This window comes from Oryctolagus cuniculus, chromosome 2 (genome assembly GCF_051225735.1).
Source record: "Oryctolagus cuniculus isolate XC-2025 breed Fujian yellow rabbit chromosome 2, ASM5122573v1, whole genome shotgun sequence".
NCBI classification, from domain to species: domain Eukaryota; kingdom Metazoa; phylum Chordata; class Mammalia; order Lagomorpha; family Leporidae; genus Oryctolagus; species Oryctolagus cuniculus.
Genome location: NC_142868.1, coordinates 44,278,304 through 44,297,385, shown reverse-complemented (window position 1 = coordinate 44,297,385; position 19,082 = coordinate 44,278,304). Strand labels below are relative to the sequence as shown.

General features: G+C 50.9%; 1 protein-coding gene across 7 annotated transcripts in view; it reads left to right on the top strand.

The window, feature by feature from the left end:
• The window catches only part of MSRA (methionine sulfoxide reductase A), a 409,106-nt gene that overhangs the window by 355,241 nt on the left and 34,783 nt on the right, over positions 1-19,082 (top strand). The gene's annotated exons all lie outside the window — the stretch shown is intronic.

The window sequence follows — 19,082 nt, the reverse complement described above, 5'->3', positions numbered from 1 at the left end:
CACTCATAGCCCCACCAGCAGCACAGAAACCCGAGTCAAAGTTTGGGCCTGGATCCCTAACACTGCTGGGAACGGGGGTGTCGCTGAGACCTGTCTTCGCCCCTGTCCCATGTCGGAGTTCTGCCTCCACCGTGTTCTCCCATTTGTGCCTGGCTGTTTACATAGACGTGACTTCCGGCCACACTGAGCTGTTCCCTTGGAGTGCAGAACGCACAAAGAGGCCCCCTTACCACCCTCCCACCCCTTTTCACTCTGGGGGAGGGTGGTCTCAGGCGGGGGCCTTGTGCCGAGACTGGAAGGCCCAGCTCGTGCCTGCTGGCATGACCCCCTCCTGGTCTCTGTCCCTTCTTCCTTCCTTCCTTCCTTCCTTCCTTCCTTCCTTCCTTCCTTCCTTCCTTCCTTCCTTCCTTCCTTCCTTCCTTCCTTCCTTCCTTCCTTCCTTCCTTCCTTCCTGTGTTTATAACCACAACTCCCTCTACCACCTTGCGCTGCCTTGATTTCCACCCCCTCCCTGGCCCCCGACTCTTCTTGTTCTTGTTCTACCACTGCCCTCCCTCCCCGTACACCCGGCTCCATTGCTGCTTAAATGTCATTCATGAAACAACAGAAGGACATGCTGTTTTTGCAGCGTCTTTTTTTTTTTTTTTTTTTTTTTTTTTTTTTTTTTTGTGATCCATTTGGTGTTAAGAGCTCTTACAAGAAACGTGCTCAGGGCTCCTCGCCAGCGTCTTCCACTGGTGTGGTTCACACTTGGTGGCTGGGGATAAAGCACGCAAAACATTGTTCCCCCAGGAAGGCCCATTCCCCTCTCGCTTTCATGCCTCTTGCTCCGGTTCCTTTGTCCATCAGGTACTCCTGTACCCGCAGCACAGCAGCTCCCGATTCGTGTTCAAGCTGGGAGAGCCATCTTGACCAAGCCCCTCCTCAGGCCTTCGAACCACGTTCTTGGGAAAGCTGCCAGGGAATGTGGCCGTGTCTGGGCCCTACGATGAAGGGAAAGGCTGGAGACCTCTGTTCCCTGCTGTGACCCAGAGGCCCAGTGTGGAGCGTGGGAGGAACGTGTCTCACTGGGTCGGGGCGGCCCTTCCAGATTCCCCTGTGCACACACAGCACATCGTCCAGGAGCGAGGAACCCAGCTGTCCGTCCAGAGCCTCCTCCAGGCCCTCCCCTGCCCCACCTCATGGGTGACTGTGTGTGTTCACACCTTATTATCCTCCTGAGACGGGATGGTTCTCTAGGGCAGGATCTTGGTGTTCCTCGGTGCCTAGCACCTGCTGAAGGTCGAGAGGAAGAATGTCTGCACTTACCGAGGGAGTGAGAGGGAAGCAGACAAGTGGCCACTTCCTCCAGACTTCTGCCTGGCCATACTCTGCTGGGGGGAAAAAAAAGAAAAAGGTACGCACGTGTTTGTTTGTATTATTATTTTAAAGCCCAGAGACCCTTTGCTCATTACTCAAGGTCCAGATGAGCAATTATGCTATGAATTGGAATTTTAATTAGCTGGGTGTTCTGGCCAAAACACCTGATTGCAGTACAGTGACAAGCTCCTCCCTGCCTGTTCTAGGTATTTAGTCCCCGGGCCTGTGGTGCTCCGAGTTCAGTTAGGCTGTAATCCATGAACACCCCAAGTGGGATTTTCACTGTTTTTCAGAATCATGAAGGCGAGCTCCCCAGGCCTTACATGTGTCAAAGGCGCCTAAGTCGAGGGCGGTTCAGGAGAGTCTTAGATCTCAGAATCTGCCCCGAAGAGCTCCCTTCTCCCTCCTTTCGCCAGTGAGCCCCTGCTGCTGCTCACTCTGCACCCTAGGAAGAGGGCAGCTGCGGGGCCTCCAGCAAAACCCTCCCCACCTGCCTTCCTTGCAGGAAGTGGACCAGCTGGGGTTCCACGCACCAAAAGCCACCAAGAGTTCTAGATCTGACGAGTGGTCTGGGACGTTACATTTGAAGGGGACCTGACCATTCGAGGTGGGCAGAGTGGGCTTCTTTCAAGTGTTCTGCGTCTTCGCTGACTGTGAACACACTGTTACCGGCGTGTGTATCTGGGCCCAGTTCAGTTCCTCCGCAGAGGGCTGTGCCCAACACCACGGCACATTGCCTGGGCCTATAATCCAAACACACAGCTCAGTGCGAATCCCTGTCCTCTGGCCTTGTTTTGGGAAATTCCCCAGATGCAGAAACCCTGCCGTTGTCACTTGGACGAGTGTTGGTCTTGCCTACAGGGCGACTACCTCCTCTGCAGTGTCACCAATTGATCCTGTCTTAATCGGCTGGGAGTTAGGGTCCGTATCTCCCCTCCTGTTGACTCACAAGTGCGAGAGTCTCTATCCTGCATTTCTCTCACCTTGGAGTTTCTCGGGGAAGCTAGGCTTTGCCAACCAGACAGATAAGAAGCAAAATTAGAAGCTTTTCCCCACGCTGACTTCTGAGGGTCTTCCTGGTTTTCTGAGAAGAAACACTTCCCCGCCTCAAGAAAAAAAAAAAAGTGGAGCCTGGAAGAAGCGAACTTTCAGCTAATTATCATGCGTTTTCCCCTCTGAGCTCAGTACTGTTCTTAATTTCCTGACCAGCTTGTGCCCCTCCCCCGCCCCCTCGGAGCATCTGTGGTGGTTTCAAATTGAGCTGCGTACCTGCTGCTCTGAATTTCCAACATACCATACCAGTTGGTTTGCCAAACAGTGAACTGCCAGCCATCTGCCATCCAAAGTCAGAATTTACATTGTTTCATCTTAAAATAACGCCTCCGGAATAGCAAGCCTCTCTACGCATCAGGTTTTAAAACTGACAATCAGCCAGAATTAAAAACAAATATCAAATGGGCATAAAAAAAGAACATGGTGGTGATGTCGGCGGGGGGGGGGGGGGTGGCGGGTGGGGGGAGTAAAGAGGACTGGCATTTGACAGAGAGTTTATTTTTCAGCATTTTTACCTGATTTTTTCCACCAAAATAGCCATGCCATTTAATTTTATCTGCAACAGCAGGAGCTACTTATAGACTGAGAACATTAACTTTTTCCTTGCCTGGCTCTAGAAAGCAGGGAAGAGGCAGGACCGTGCGGCTGGAGAAGCCCACCCAGCCCTGGGGAGGTGGGACATCTCGGTCATCTTGGGCTGCAGGGTAGCAAGACTTGTCTTAACCTCTCCGTCCCAGGCCTGGTTGCCCCGAGGGAGAAGGCTAAGACAGGTGGAAGCAGGGTCACGTGCTGCTTAGTAGAAGAGCCACGTGGAGGTGACTCCCAGGTGCGTCGTCGTCCTGCTGGTACCGACTAGTCACTGTGACTGCCAGAGGCCCTCGGCCTGCCCTTGAGTTTTCCCAGCACATTCCTCTACTTCTTCATGCACTCCGCGGCAGCATCTGCGGACACCTGGAGACCTGTGCTGGCCTGGTGGCCTGTCTAGGGAGAAGAGGCGTAATTATATCTGGATGGCTTTCCAGAACAGATGGGCTCAAAGGAGGTGTTTTCTTTCTTTCTTTTTTTTTTTTTTTTTAAAGGGAAAAAGAGGCTTCATGTTTCTTTTAGGGAGGCTGTTCCAGGCAAAAGAAGCTTGGGAAAAGTGTGAAGTTGTGAGTGGGCAGAGGAAGCAAAGGGCTCTAAATTTATACCCAAGACACCTGCCTCCAGTTTGGAACCCTGCACCGCGGACATGCCAGGCTGAGCTGGGAACACGCAAGCACCCTGGGCTGGACAGAGCCCTGGCGATCCGAGCCTGGTCTTGTCAGCCTCTCTGCAATGCTCCTTGGGCTGGCAACAGGAACCATGTCAGGCATCACTGGCTCAGCCCCGGTCTCAACGGGAGCATTGGCACTGGGACCGGTAGGTGGGTTTTGGTTTGGTTATTGGCCAGATGGCGGCATCTCCTCTTGGAAGCCTTCTCCCACCCCTAGCGTGAACGTGGGACCCTCTTGCATGAGCCACAGCCCCTGCTTGTAGCTCCAACAGTCCCTGCCTCACCAGTGGGTCTTCAGAGCCAGGATCACCTGTCCATCTTCTGAGACCCCTGTGGGCAGCGGCCGTCATGCATCTCTTTTCCGACGTGCACACTGGTAGTATGTGCTGAGCTAACGCTCATTTACCAAACGAAACCAAGAACCGCTGAGATCAGACCGGACTTCACTGGCTGTGCTGAGCGCCAGCCTGCAGCCTGCTCTGTCTCACGTCTGCCCAGCTGTGTTTGACTACCTGAGGACAAAAGGACACCTTTTGGTGTCCCTGTGCTCCAGTCGGTGTCATGATTACCAGCCACTGCCTGGTTGTTGAGAATATGCTCATAGGCCAGTTATTGTACCGTAGATGTTCTCATCGAATATGATGTGATTGTAGTTACTCATAACCATCCTGTGAAGTGCCGAGCCCGTCAGGGTACAGAGGCGCTGTGTTTTCCCCAGGTCACACTGTGTGAGTGGCAGGGGCGGGTTGGAACCTGGGAGCTCAACAGAACTCGGCTGAGATGAATCCGGTTTTCGTCTCTGGCATCAGCGGGACTTCTGTGGGACAGTGCAGTGCCTTGGGTCCTGGGGATGGTCTCGAAGGCCCCTGATGCCCGCAGCTGAGATGAGAAAAGCCTCATGAGGAAGCTGTTCTAAGCCTGAAAACCCCGCGTGAGGGGAGGTGTGAAGGCTGTGTGTAGGACTCTGCGGGCCACCCTTGCAAGCGGGAGGGTGCACGCACTAATTCCAGGGAACAGGAAGGGACGCAGGTGTGACAATGACAGTGAGGCCCATGCTAGCCCACCAGGAAGGATTCCCAGGTGAACGGAGCTGCTCAGCCACAGACCTCCCTGCCCCACAAAGCGGGATGACCCCACAAAGCAGGGAGCCCCAGAGTGAAGCCATGCCTCCCTGTACAGAGCACCGTACCTTCATGTCCATCTGGACTCCAAAGTGCATTAGTTCTGTAGTCTTAGGTTTATACATAAAGCAATGGCGACTGTGATGATAGATTTTTTTTAAGCTGAAAACAGCCTCAACTCATTTTTACAGAGTGAGTTATCTTAAGATCTCTCTTTCCCCCATCTTGAAAAATCTCATTAGAAAAATGAAGATTAAAACAAAACCAACCAACCAACCAACCAACCAAAACGATGAAAATTCACAAACAAGATAGACTATAAGAGGAGCCATAAGGTATTTCCCTTTGCAAAGGCAGAAGAAGAAAGTGCTCCCCCCTCCCTGAGAACCATGGGGGTGTTGACCTGCAGAATCCCAGGCCGAGGCTGTGGCCCCCAGAGAAGCCCATGCGCTCCCAGCCTAAGCCGGTGTGGCACTGCCTCCCTCACCTGACTGCTTCGGCTGATGCAGCCTTCAGATTCATGTTGAAAACCTGACCTAGCGATCGGCACAAAGGTTATTTTCAAGACACACTGTTCTGTGATGAAAGATAAAAGCTCTTTCAGAAAGCAGTTGTGAAGACAGTTTGTTTGAGCCCCTGAGTTAGAGTCGTTACTAAGGGAACCGCGCAGGGAGTGCGGTCGTATTTAAATGAGTCTACATCTCAAGATTGGCCTTGGCAGCGGGGATATCGCTCCCTTCAGAAGGGTGGAATGTCACCCCCTCCGTGTGAGTGGCGTGGTGTTTGCTGCTGCCCGTCTCCCTCGACTTTCTCCTTCTGCCTGGGACTCAGGACAGTGAGCCGAGGGACCTTCTGCACCTGTCTCGGCCAGGAAACCAAAGCAGGGCTTCCTTCGCCTCTAGTTGTTTCTAAGACTTTAGCGAGTGTGGATACAAAGGGAGCTTCCCTTCTAAGCTCTGAAGGTCTGATAACTGAGTCTGCTGGAATAAATGGACAACAGACAGATTCGCAGGAGAAAAAGCATACAAATGTGTTACACGCATGTCGGCGTCACAGGAACGAGCAGGAGCACCACAATGACGCCGTGAGATCTAGAAGCTGATATAAGCAGAGGGCGTGCTCACTTATTCCAGGAGATAGGAGGAGACTTGTGGGTGAAAATGGCCATGAGACCCTCACTAGGATTTAAGTGAAAGGAGCCACCCAGCAGCACTGTCTCCATCCAGCGGGGAGAGGGAAGGGAGGCAGCACGCACTACTAGAGGAAGAGGGAATTCTTTTCAGGAGAGATTAATGGGCCTGAAGAACAGCCTAGGACAACACTTGTCTGAGCTCCGGTGTGGTGTCAACTCTAGTTTTCTTTCCAGGGAGTTAATCTTCCCTGTTTGAGAAAATTGCGGGGAAGGGACTCAGGACAGGAACTTCCCTTACTCAGTGCAGAGAGGATTGGGAGAAGTGGGTCTGAGAGAACTTGGTTCTGAGTTTTGTGGGTTTTTTTTTTTTTTTTTTTTTTTTTTTTTTTAGTTTGGAGCACTCAGTAGGTCAAAGTATTATTTTCTGAACTCAAAACAAAAAACTACAATTCTTATGGCTCTAAGCCACAACTGTGCCAACAAGGAAACACATCCTACAGGTGTGATGAAGTGATGGGCATGAGGTCCAAGACCTGGAAGAGCAAATTTCAGAATCTGTGCTTGGGGTTCACAGTGACTTTGAGATGAATGTAATGTCGCATTCAGGTTTTTTGGAGCAGAAACAATTATATTAAGTAGCAATTCAGTACTTAAGAAAGAATTGTTTCACAACTTTAATATTGCTTCATATTAATCAAAATCTAAAGTGGCTTTTTAAATACTATTGAATTAGGGCTTTGTTTTGTTTTGTTTTTGAGAAAAATAGGTTCCTATCCTTCTCAGCTAAGAAATAATCTATTCTGGATGACAGCAGTGTTTGGATGCAGTGCAGCATGATCATGGCAGTACTGACTCCTAGTGGTAGAGTGCCTTAATTGCAGTGTAAGTGCCTAAAATAATAATTGGACACTGGCATTTCCAAACTAAATAAAACTGCAGCAAACAAAATGCCACACAAAGAGATTGGTCTTTGTAAATCACTAGCATACCCAATTATGAGATCACCGTATTTTGATCTTTGCTTTCTTTTTGACCTGTGATGCTTTGTGCATTAGAAGTCCATCAGAAATTAAGGGCAGGCAATATAAAATTTTATAGTGTATGAAAATTTGACTTTAAGATGGAAATTTTTAAAAATGTGTCATACATTAAATAATTATTATCTGATACATAATGGTTATTTCATTTTGGCATTATTAACAGCTCAATAACTTAATTCGAGTCTACTAATCATAAAAATCTTTTTTTAAAACATGAGTAGCAACCATTTTCTCTGATCTACTGGCACAGAGGGTCAAGACCACAGAGTCTGGTAAATTATAAGATGCCTCTTGAGCCGACCCCTTTTCTCTTCTTTACCTGCCTGCTCTGGTCTGTGCTTTGTACCTGGAGTATCCGTGGTGTCATAGTGAACAACAAAAGCCACTTTGTTTAAAACACCTCATTGTTCTCCCTGGAGGAGTCGTGTTGGTCAGCCTATGTATTGGCATGTGCATTTTTCTTTCTTGCCAAATGAGTCAGGCAGCATGGGAACGTTCATCTGAGCAGACAGGTGCCAGTGTTCTATGGAGAGAAAAAGGTGCTGGCATTTTGTTGTGGGATGTGCTGTAAGTCGTGGGCTGGTTGTGAGAGAATGGGTCTGAAGTGTGACCCAAGTCTCGTCTCTGTAATTCTGATCCATCCTGTGTTGCTGGGGCTTGCCCTGAGCACACGATAATTCCCTAGGGGCATTTTCAACCGATGCTTCCTGCTGTACCGCTTTTGCAACCCCAGTGAAGACCTAGAGCTCTTTATGACATGATAGATGATGGATTAAAAATTAAATCAGTAGTTATTTTTAGGGCATGATCAGGCAGGACATTAACACCAGAAGGCATTTAAAAGTCAGAAAGGAAGCAGTTTGCCATCGTGGGTCCTGGAGATCTTGGGCTTAAGATTGGTGAGGGGTCACATACATGTATTATGGAGAAGTTTGCTTCCATGGACTCTCCTTCATGTTGGACACCAGGAGAGTGTCTTCAGTCCCCAAATCTTTGCTGTGCTGGCCAAATGCAAGATTGACACAAACCTACCCGCAGTGGACCCTACACTTTGGAAATCACGTCATCATTTTTCTTCTGTCCTCAGCTTTTCACCTGGGCAAAAATAAACAGTGGCAAGAAGTAATACTTACCAAGAATGGAGGGAGACGAGGAGAGTGGCCATGTGCACAGATGGTGTTTGGGTCCCTTAGCATGATATGCAGGGCTGGACACAATTTTGCCAGACTCCCTTCCCTCTACCCACATCCTTTGATGCCACCCTGGGTTTTGTTTGCCTTGAGACCTCTGTGCCTTCTCCTCTGCAGCCCATGCATCACACTTCCTGCCATTTGTGAGTGTCCATGCTCCCTCCCCCCCCCCCAACACACACCTGAGAGGAAGCACCTTGGCACATCCATGTGGTGCCCTCTGACCCTGTGTCCTGCGGGATTTGGGAGCTTGGTAGGTACTGGGCAGGGCTTCTGAAGTCCGAGTCAAGCCCAGTTCTCCAGCTGGTTGAGTCTGTGATTATCCCAGGTTTTCCCAGGTTTTCCCAATTCATCTTTCCCCTTCCTCCTGACATTTGAAGGGCCAAGGAAGAACCAGTTTCCTTGTTGCCAGGTAATCTCAGGAATTTGCAGCAGTTGTCGTTGGTGCTTGGTGACAAATGGAGTCTGGGACAAGGAGCAGTATTGACAGACCGTTGCCTTTGGAAGGGTACCGCCAGCTCCCGTAGCCAGGCAGCTCAAGTCAGAGTCTCTGCTTGGGGCTCTTCCGCTGGGCGTCGGCCCTGCTGGGCAGCTGCTGCCATGGGAGCCCAACGGGTCCAATTAGGAATTAAGAAATAGACGATTACAATCACAGGCCTCATTGAGCTCAGAGCGTTTAGAGTAATTTTCCAAGTGAACTCCACTGAGATTATTTTCACCATGCTTGCAAGTACGATAAACAGATTCCTTATGCACGTGTAGTGATTTGCAGTTATAATAAGCTCATGCGTATACCTCTTATTTTATTATTTCCCTGTAACAGTGGTACAAGTAAATAGGGTAGGGGTTATTCTCCCTATTTCTGGATAAGTAAACTGTATCTCAGAGAATCTGACTTGTGTAATCAGCGTGATCCAATCAAAATCAATCTATTCTCACTTCTCTCTCTCTTTCTCTCTCTCTCACACACACACACGCACACACACACACACACATGAACAAAGGGAGTAAACCTACAGTTAGACAAATTGAGATGTAAGAAAGCATACTGAATAGCACTGAAAGACATGAAATAGACTGGAGGTATTGCAGGAATTTGTGAGAGAAGATTGGAACGCTCAGGGCATAATAAAATAGTGGCCGCAGTTTTTGAAGGTTTAAGAACTGAGGTAGATAACTAAAATTGGGTTAAAAGCTCCAATAAAGCTAGAAATAAGATTTCCTGTATGGGATTAGCAGTGTGCCATGGGCTGTGCTAAGTGGTTGTTTATAAGCGTGATTTGATTTAGCCATCATCCTCTCCATGAAGTTGGTGCTGTTGTTACTGTCACTTTCCAAATACTGTCATTCCTCAGGATCCCCAGGGGAGTGTGTCCCAGGGCAACCCGTGGGTACCAAAACTGGAGGATGCTCAAGTCCCTTTTGGAAAATGGTGTAGGATTTGCAGACAAGCCACGTACACCCTCCTGTATAAATGGAATCATCTCTAGGTTACATAGCATACCTCATAGAGTGTTAAGTGCTGTGTAAGTAGTTGTTACACTGTATTGTTTAAGAAATAACGACAAGGGAAAAAATATGAATTTGTTCAGCATAGACTCAGTTTTCTGCTAGAATATTTTTTGATCTGTGGTTGTTTGAATCCATGGATACAGAGAGTTGACTACAGTCAACCGAGGACTCAGACAGGAGGCAGATTGTGCACAGCGCCCCAGTTAGCTGAGAGACGTGGCTGAAACCCAGCTCTATCTCTCTGGTGCTTTGGAGACAACGTTGTGGGCTTCCTGCAGGAAGCAGGGCAGGGACTGGCCCTCTGGCGGGGTTGGGGTTGGCCTGTGTGGGGAGAGGAGGCAGGAGGGAAGCCAGCATGACCAAAGGCACGGGGCAGGACATGGTGCAGTCTATGGAACTCTAAGGACCCTATGAGACGGGGCACTTGTTGGGGGGCTGTAGGGTGAAGTGGGAAGAGGTCCGGGTCAGCCAGACTACTATGGGACTTCACAGTTAGTCCGAGGAGTTTGGACCCGGTGGGGCAGGCCCTGGAGACTTCGGAGCATCTGAGCAGATGCAGTAGGTGGGAAGGGGGACGTTTTGGCTGCAGGGTCACTCTTGTGACCAGGGCCTTTTGGAACCTGTGAAAAGACTTCAGGCCAGCGCGAGGACAGATGTGTGACTCGCTGCCACACCAGCCCTCCCCCTGCACACTGCACACCCTGCTCTTGGCTTCTGCGCAAACACCGGAAACACCAGTGGAGACTTTTTCCCCTGCTATTAGGCTGATTGATCGAGAAGTCAAACTGCCTTATGTTCAGTGCGGAGAGCTGATGGGCTTTTGTTTTCCAGGCCAAATTCCTGGGCTCCTTTTGGTCCCAGAACACTTTGCCTGTGGTGTTTATGCAAAGAAAGTAATGCAGTGAACTCGCAGAATATAACTTGGGGATTATGGATAGAGATATTGTAGGAGAAAATGGTCATTCTTCAATGCACAGCCTGGTGATACCTGATGGTTTGGCTCCTCAGTGGGAGACCCCAGACCCCTGCCTGGGCATCTGGACTGTGTTGAGAAGTGATAAGAGCAGCCAGGGAGTCCGCACATGCTGCAACACCAGGCCACCGGCCGTGTGTCCTGCAAAGCCTCCAGGAGGAAGGGATTACTAGTACAACTTAGCAGGTCAGCAAGTTAAGTCTCAGAAACGGTAAATAATGTTCCCAAGGTGTTAGAGCTAGTAAATGACAGGTACAATTACAATACCAGTCTTCTTCACTGTACGTTAGCAAGAGAATAGTCACACAGGGGTAGCTGGCCAGGCCAAGGTCTTTGCTTGGAATCTGAACATTTCGTTTGCATTTCCTCCTCAATGTTCCTTTGAAATCTCTTATGCATTTGACTAGACAAGATGTTTACTTTTTGATGTTTACTTTTTAAATTTATTTTCTTGTACTTGAAGGGCAGAGTGACAGACAGAGACAGAGGTCTTCCATCTGCTGTTTCACTCCCCAAATGTCCACAACAGCTAGGGTTGGGCCAGGCCAAAGGCAGGAGCCCAGAATTCCATCTGTGTCTCCCATGTAGGTGATAGGGACCTAAGCACTTGAGCCAGCATCTATTGCCTTCCAGAATGCACTAGCAGGAAGCTGAATCGGAGGTGTGGAATAGCTGGGACCCAGATAAGGCACTCAGTGTGGGATGGTATTGCAGGTGGCAGCTTAACCTGCTGTGTCACAACACCTGGCCCCCAATGAGAGATTTTTGGAATCAACTTCTACAGACTAGTATCTGCTATGCTTCTTCCCAGTTTCCCTTTCTTGCATCTTTTCTCCTCCCCATCTCTGGAGCTGTCTGACTTATTGTTAGATTTACCGTGGTCAGGAGCAGTGGGCATCATACACCCTGTGGGGATGGCTGGTATGGGCCTTTGGCCTTTGAGGTAGATGAAAACCCTTCATAGCAGAGGCACGGCTATAATTTCAGTTGCAGAACTGCATCAGATGTTTATATTTCTATCTTTTAAAAAATTACTTATTTGAATGGCAGAGTTAGGGAGGAAGAGGGAGAGACAGAGAGAAAGATCTTCCATCAGCTGGTTCACTCCCTCAAATGGCCACAACACAGCCAGGGCTGGGCCAGACTGAAGCCAGGAGACTGGAACACCATTGGAGTCTTCCATGTGGGTGGCAGGGGCCCAAGTACTTGGGCCACAATCCGCTTCTTTCCCAGATGCACTAGCAGAAAGCTGGATCAGAAATGGAGCAACTGGGACTCAAACCAGTGCCCATATGGGATGCCAACATCACAGGCAGTAGTTCAACCGCTGTTTCTATTTTAAAACCCCCAATGAAATGATGTTTCATTGAGTCTCGGGAAGAACAGGGGTGGGGGAAGGTTGTACATCATTCACAGCTGAGCAGCAAACAGGGAGTCTAGAACCAATGGGGGATGCTCACGGCTAATACTCATGTTCCTGGACTTTGGATTTGTTCAGAAAGGCACTGTAGAGAAAGCATCAGGCTCACTGCTGGCCTTCTCCCCACGGGAGGTCATATCAGTGATAGCAATGGGGGACCCACAAGTCTGCCTTGCAACACCTGTGACATCTTGAAGACCAGGGCCTTGGTGCAGGAGTCAAGGCCGTGTAGTCTGGATTTCACACACTCCCTATGCCCTGCTCCCATAATCCAACCAGGAACAGCAAAAACCACCTGAGTAGCCACAAGGCATTTTCAGGACTCACCTGTATTTGTAGTCGGTTATAGATTAAGAAAACTCTCCATTAGAAGCAGGACAGCACAACACCAAGGTCTTGGGCTTTGCTGCTCTAGGACCCAGCGTGACCCTCGGCCCTAATTATGTGATCTTGGACATGGGACACTGCTCCTCTACCCTGCCTCAGTGTTCCAGTCTGTAAAATGAGAATAGTGATAGGACCTGTCTCCTGGGATTTGGTTGACAGTAATAAAGTTATTCCAGATGAAGCTCTTAGAATAATGCCTGACCCATAGCGGGTGCTCAGTAAATACTAACTTTTACTGTGTACTTCAAACCCCCAAGGAAACCTTGTTTTTCATTGTATTGGAGTTTTTAAACAAATTTTACTTGTATAATTCAGCTTTTATAACCACAGAAATGAATTGCATATGCACTTAGCATATGCTAAGTGCTGACGATACAGAGATCACTAAGCTAAAGCCCTATTCTCTAAAGAGATCTTAGTCTACCGGAAGCACTTCTTCCTGGACAGAGCCACAGCAGACACAGGTGCTTCCCTTACCATAGTGTGCTTGTACTGAAGTCAAGCAAAGACGGATCTCACCAAAGCATCTGCTTGTCAGATGTGTGAGGGGCAGAGGGAGTCACAGCACTGTCTTAGCTCGGAATCTGTCACTGGCGGGCCTTGGGAGAGCCCTTCGGGCTTTGGGGAGCCGACTCAGCTCCTCATCTGTAAAATGGGGCCACAACTTCTGCAGCTGTGTAGGAGGGCCACGGTGCTCTGTCTTACTGAGCTTATGATCACAAGGGTTTTTGGAGTGATTCTCCCGCTGTCCAGGTGGACTCAACCAGAGCGTGAAATCCAGGCCCGCTTGCCTGCATGATGTTACACTGATTACATCTGACGTTCTTGGCTGGCAGTGTTCCAAGCCGGAAGGTGGCCTGAATCCCCTTTCAGGAAGTTTCCGCCAGCACCCAGGTGGGACCCCTGACTTGAAGCACAGCTCACCTTACTATAAGAACCAGTTACTCTAATATCACTTGTAGCCTGATCCACACTCAGATCATCATCTTATATTCACTGAAGCCACAATGTCTTACAGTAGCAGCGGCCGACTCTATTAGCAGGCATGGCTTCTCTTGTGGGGCTCTCCTTTGGGTGGGAGAGGGACAGTCGTGCAGGGGAACGGCAGGGGGGAAGATGAGGTGAGGAGTGTGGATGCTTTTATTCTGCAGGTGCAGCCTGTGGTTTTGCCTCTGCCCAGCAAGGTTGAGTGCCACCGTGGTACATGGAGATGACATGAGCCTGGGGCTGGGGAGCTGGTGGCAGGTGTCCCTCAGAACACGGCTGCCTGATTGCAGGCTCTGCAGTCAGGCTGGGGCCTCTGCCTGGGCTCTCTGTGCTGCTTTCGCTGGGGCAGATTCACAGGGCCAACTCCCACCAGCAAGCAGCTCTTTCAAAGAGGGGCTGCAAATAACAAAGGGCCGGGTGTGGAAGTGGGTGCACCTCCCAGGGCCAGCCGCTGGGATCTATTTCACATAGGTTCCCAGCCCAGCAGAGGGAAGATTTCTGGCAGTTGGGTTGTTTGGCCCATGGGTCCCTGTAGCACTCACCTGTGTTTTTTCTGGATTCTAAGGTTCCCCAGAGAAGAGCCGTCACCCAGTAGGAGAATCACTTTGTGGGCAGCCGCCCCAAAGGGCAGCCCTGTCTACTGCAGCCACCTGGGCATGTTGAAAGCGCAAGAGAGCTCGTGGCTAACCCACCTGCAGTGACCTCAGAGTCTCTGGGGGCCACTGAGGAGTTTACTAGCAAGGCAACATCTCTGGTGGCCTCACTGAGCTGGTGACCTGGACTGTACCAGGGTAGAGGACACTGGGCTCCATGTGGCCTCAGAATGGAAGCTAGCTTCGGTTCCTGGGCCGGGCTCTGGCACCCTCCACTGCAGCCCAGGCTCTCCTCCCGCGATGGCCACTCACTAGCCCCCACCCCAGCCCTATCTGTGTGGGGGTCACAGTGGCCCAACACCACCAGGGAGCTTGTTAAAGAGACACACTCTTGGGCCCCACCCCAGAATGTCTGACTCAGGCACCATGGGGTCAGGGCCCAGAAATCCGCATCTACAAAGCCTGGCAGTTGTCTCAGACCACGTTTGCCGTCGTCTGTGTGTCCCTCTTACCGAAAACCATACCTGAAGACAACACTGCGGCCGCACAGTTACCTTAAGGTGCCCCCTGCGCCACCGCAGTGCCCGCCCTCCCCCTTCTGGGCTCTTCCGCAGCTCTGTCTGCCTGCGTGGTGTTTTCACACAGAGGCCTTTTTCTGTGCGGCTGTTTCCGCACAGCGTGGGTGGTGGTGTCCTGGTGGCCTCATGGCCTCCCCACAGCTCCTGTCCATTGGCCACAGAGCTCGTGCCTCCCTGGCCCGCTTGGCGTCCCCGGCTGCCATGTCCAGGGCAGGGTCAGCCTCTGTGGCATCCCCGTCCACGTGACCTCCGGTCTGCCCAACATCTCGCCTCCCTGGGAGCCCTCCACACGTTAAGAGGACCTAACGCGAGGGGGTGGGGGCACCAACCCAGAGCAGACGCGGAGGCTGCAGGCCCTGCCTGCCCGGGGTTTTCTTAACCTGCGTAGCGTCTCATTTCCCTCACAGGTGGCGTCAGCAGAGGGGAAGCACGGGCTGGGGGGCTGGGCCGAAGCCTGTGGCCTGGCCCGTGCCAGGCCTGCCGTCTGGTCATTTCCTGAGCATCCTGCTCTCCCAGCGGGGAAGGCCCCTCCTTCCTCTTCTGCCACTCTCCCCCCACCGCCTCCCCTCCCCCTCTGGTGCACCCTGGTCTCCTCCCAAACACACAGCTTGACCACCGCGCCCCCTAGTGGTAGCCCCTTTGTTTAGACAAGACCCATGATCATTCTTGGGCCACAAGAAGTAACTGTATTTCCGAAAATTACTTTGCTAGTGTTTATTTGCTAGGATAAACCCCTCGGTTTGGAATTGTTAGGCCTAGGATAATCATTAGGGCGTTGCTAATGCCGCTGTCTCTTCCGTCACTGGCAGCCTGCACATAGGTCCTGCTGGCAGCTCCATGTTGTTTTGCAGATAAAATCTGAACTTCATAACATGGGAAACTAGGCTCTTGACTGTCTCCTTCACAGAGCACAAACTCGGCTCAGATGCCTTGGAGGGCAGGAGAGTGGCACACATACTGAGCGGTCAGAGGGTAGGAGAGAGTGGGCCTATGGTGAGCGGGTGACAGTCCCGGCAAGGACAATACGAGAAAGCCCCAGGGGAAGGGAGATGAGGGCGGGTGCTGGCTTCAGTCCTTGGGTTCATCTCTTCACTGACCACACATCCCCCGCTCTGCATACCCTGCCATACCTGAACAGGCCCTGTTCCCTCTTGGCTGCTTTTTGTTTTGCTTGCTTTGCTTTGTCATGTGCTGTTTCCTCTACCTGGAATGTTCCCCTCCCCTTTAGCTGGATGGTTCCTATGCATGCGTTAAGACTCAGCTATAAGGAAGCTGCAGGGCCTTGGGTGGGCAACTGGAGAGGACACCCCTGCCCCAGGCTTGGTGGGCTAGGCCACAGATTGCCTAACCTTAATTCCCTTTTGAGAGCATTATAGCAATTCACTTTTGAAATGTCTTTCTTTAAGGATATCCCCAGGGATCAATGCTGGACACTGACAGTGTGGCCCCCTCTCCTCCGTGGTCATCCTCGCTAACACATACTGGACTCTGGACTCTTGTAGGCAGTCCTGGATAGGAAAATGCAGACACATTTAGTTGTTTCTTGCTTGTTCTAGACTAACGACTGTGTTTGCTTCATCTCTGTGCTGGCCCCAGCGGTGTCTCCACGCCCCACTCTGTTGGTGACCGTCCCCGTAACAGCCTGTCCTCCTTTGGCCTTCTTCCTTCTCAGCTCCCCCCCTTCCAGGCTCATCATTTAAGCTCTACTCTGTTCATTATGTTTTTTTTTTCCCTTTTCTTTCAGATTCACCCAGTTCCTAAGAGAAATCAACACATCCTGTAGTCCTCTCCCTTGTTTCACCCTGTCTAAATGTCTAGGAGGGTTTTTTTATATATAGCGCTCATTCCCAAGACCTTAAGGAGGATGGAAGCTGGGGGACAAAGGTCACAGGACTTTCAGGTTTAGACCCTGGAGCAGGGCATGCCCTGCTGTTCCCTCCCTAGGGGAGCATCCATCACTGTTCTCATTGGAGTTGAGTTCATCTGCAGCTCTGGGAGCCAGGCTGGTGGGGGTGGGAACATACACACTCCCAGCCTTTGTGGCTGGCGTTCCAGGTCCTGGCATTCTGTCTGGAGTTAATAGATTGGACCACAGAATGGAGCCTCCCCCCTTAATCCCCAAAGCACCCCGTAATGTTAGGGGTAATAGATTCTGCCCCATCAACAGTGTCAGAGCCCAGACAAGGCAGACCCTCAGGAAGCTGGTGAGACCTTTGTTTTCTTTAGAGATCTGGGAACTGTGACCCTGAACTCACAGCCTTCTGTAGGGGCTGGAAAACTTTTCTGCTCCTTACCTATCTCTGGTACCTGCTGCTCTGGGATCCTGGAAGATTAGAGGCATGTCAAGAACCGATTTCAGGGGATAAACCATGAGTAAGCAGCTGTTAGGAGAAGTGGGCTGTTACTGGGGAATAGTAATGCTAAGCCATTTCATCCTGGGTGGCGTGGGGTCATCCTGCCCACTCCAGATTAGAAACAGATTCAGTCAGGTCAAGCGGCTTTTCAGAAGTTGTACCATCCCCAGTGGCCAATGGACTGGGGTGAGGCCACTGTGTATAGTATTTTTTTAAGATTTATTTATTTATTTGAAAGGCAGAGTTATAGAGAGGCAGAGAGGTTTTGTATCCACTGGTTCACTCTCCAAGATGGCTACAACAACCGGAGCTGTGCCGATCTGAAGCCAAGAGCCAGGGTGTTTTCCAGGTCTCCCACATGGGTGCAGGGGTCTAAGGACTTGGGCCATCTTCTGCTGATTTCCCAGGCCATAGAAGAAAACTGAATCAGCAGTAGAGCAGCTGGGACTTGAACCGGCGCCTATATGGGATGTCGGTGCTGCAGGCAGAGGCTTTACCTGCTATGGCGCAGCGCTGCTCCTATATATAGCTTGATTGTAGGTGGACTACAGATCTTTATTTTAGCTTTGGTAGGTAGGGCTATCTGCTTCCCTCTTCTGACTGCTTTTCAAGTCCTCAAGCAGTGCCGGCAGCTCAGGAACCTTTGACCTTGGAGCAGGCCTTGTCTCCAGGCTCCCCTGCCAGCACTGTGGTTCTTCCAGGTCTGCAGGAGGAGAGTCCTTGGCCACAACCTCCTTCGTCCTACCTTCTGGTCTGCACTGGTTTGAGGAGACACCTGTGCCTAGAGCCTGCCTTGAACTGTGTTTAATACAGAGACCGTCTGCAGTGGCTGATACAGGGACTCATCTGGACCTGTGTGGGAGGCACACCTTGAGTGCCCCATTTGCAAAATGACCAGAGGCTGTCATTCTACACCTGTCTCTCATTTGAAGGCCTCATCTAAACATGGTGCCAAAGGCTGTTGTGAAAATCTGGCCAATGGGCCTGTGGGGTGCAGTAGCTACCACTTTACGTGGCAAACGTATCAGCCCTGCTTTCGGCTGAGCAGGTGGCAAGGATCTTGAATGGGCTTACGGTCATTCAGGGCAAAGAATGACATTTCTGGAGGACTCTTGCCCACAGTAATGGAAGTATAGTCTGTGTTGGATGAGGCCTTGCTCCGCTGCTGTTAGTGTTGCTGCTAGCTGTTAGTGCAGACTCACAGCACCAGGTCTCTGCCCTGACCATTGACCTTCCTGGCCTGCCTGAGGCCCTACTCTCCCCCTGCCCCTGCCAGCCCCCTTTGAGCTGTGCAGCTGCCAAAATGTGTTTTCCTCTCTAGGACTTCCATCTTCTCCCGGGGTGCTGCATGCGAGAAAACCAGCTCTGGACCTTCACTTTGGAAAGGGGTTGGGGGAAGGGGCTCTCCTAGAGCTCTGGAAGCATCCCTGGGAGAACACCTGCTTCACTCACCAGCCCTTTCCAGGGAGACACTCGAGGCCTCTTGAGTGCACAGGTCCATAGAGCTGGCTGGTGGCGGAGTCGGGACTGTCTGGTGAAGGGCAGCGGCCAATGCTGCTGCCGCCTGGAAGGCAGAATGAAACAGGGGCGGAGGCAGGGGTGTAGCCTTCAATAGGGCACACGTGTGGGACCTGTGTCAAGGGGAGCCCAGAGTGCTGGAGGGGAGCACGGGGCCTGCGCCGAGAAGAGGTTCCAGTCCACAGCCCGTGGGTTCAGTCTGCACGTGCGCGCGCGCGCGTGTGTGTGTGTGTGTGTGTGTGTGTGTGTGAGAGAGAGAGAGAGAGAGAGAGAGAGAGAGAGAGAGAGAGAGAGAGAAATTCTAACTCAAGCGGCTTCTGGATGCTACTGAAGTAATTTCAGCTGGGCTCTTGTGAGTCTAACGTCCAGGAACACTTTGGTGAAATTATAGGTCCTCGGTCTCATTGCCTGTTTTTTTTTTTTTTTTCCTCCCATGTAGTTTCAAGTGGAAATGAGTTTGACAATCATAAAAATGTTTTGGAAACCGTATCAGGCACCTAGACATAAGAAGGCATTTCTAGTACCTAATTGCGGGAAGTACCACTGGCATTATCCTCCCGGCCACCCCGAGTCGGCCCTCTCTTCTCCCCACAGTCCACGCCGTCGGAGC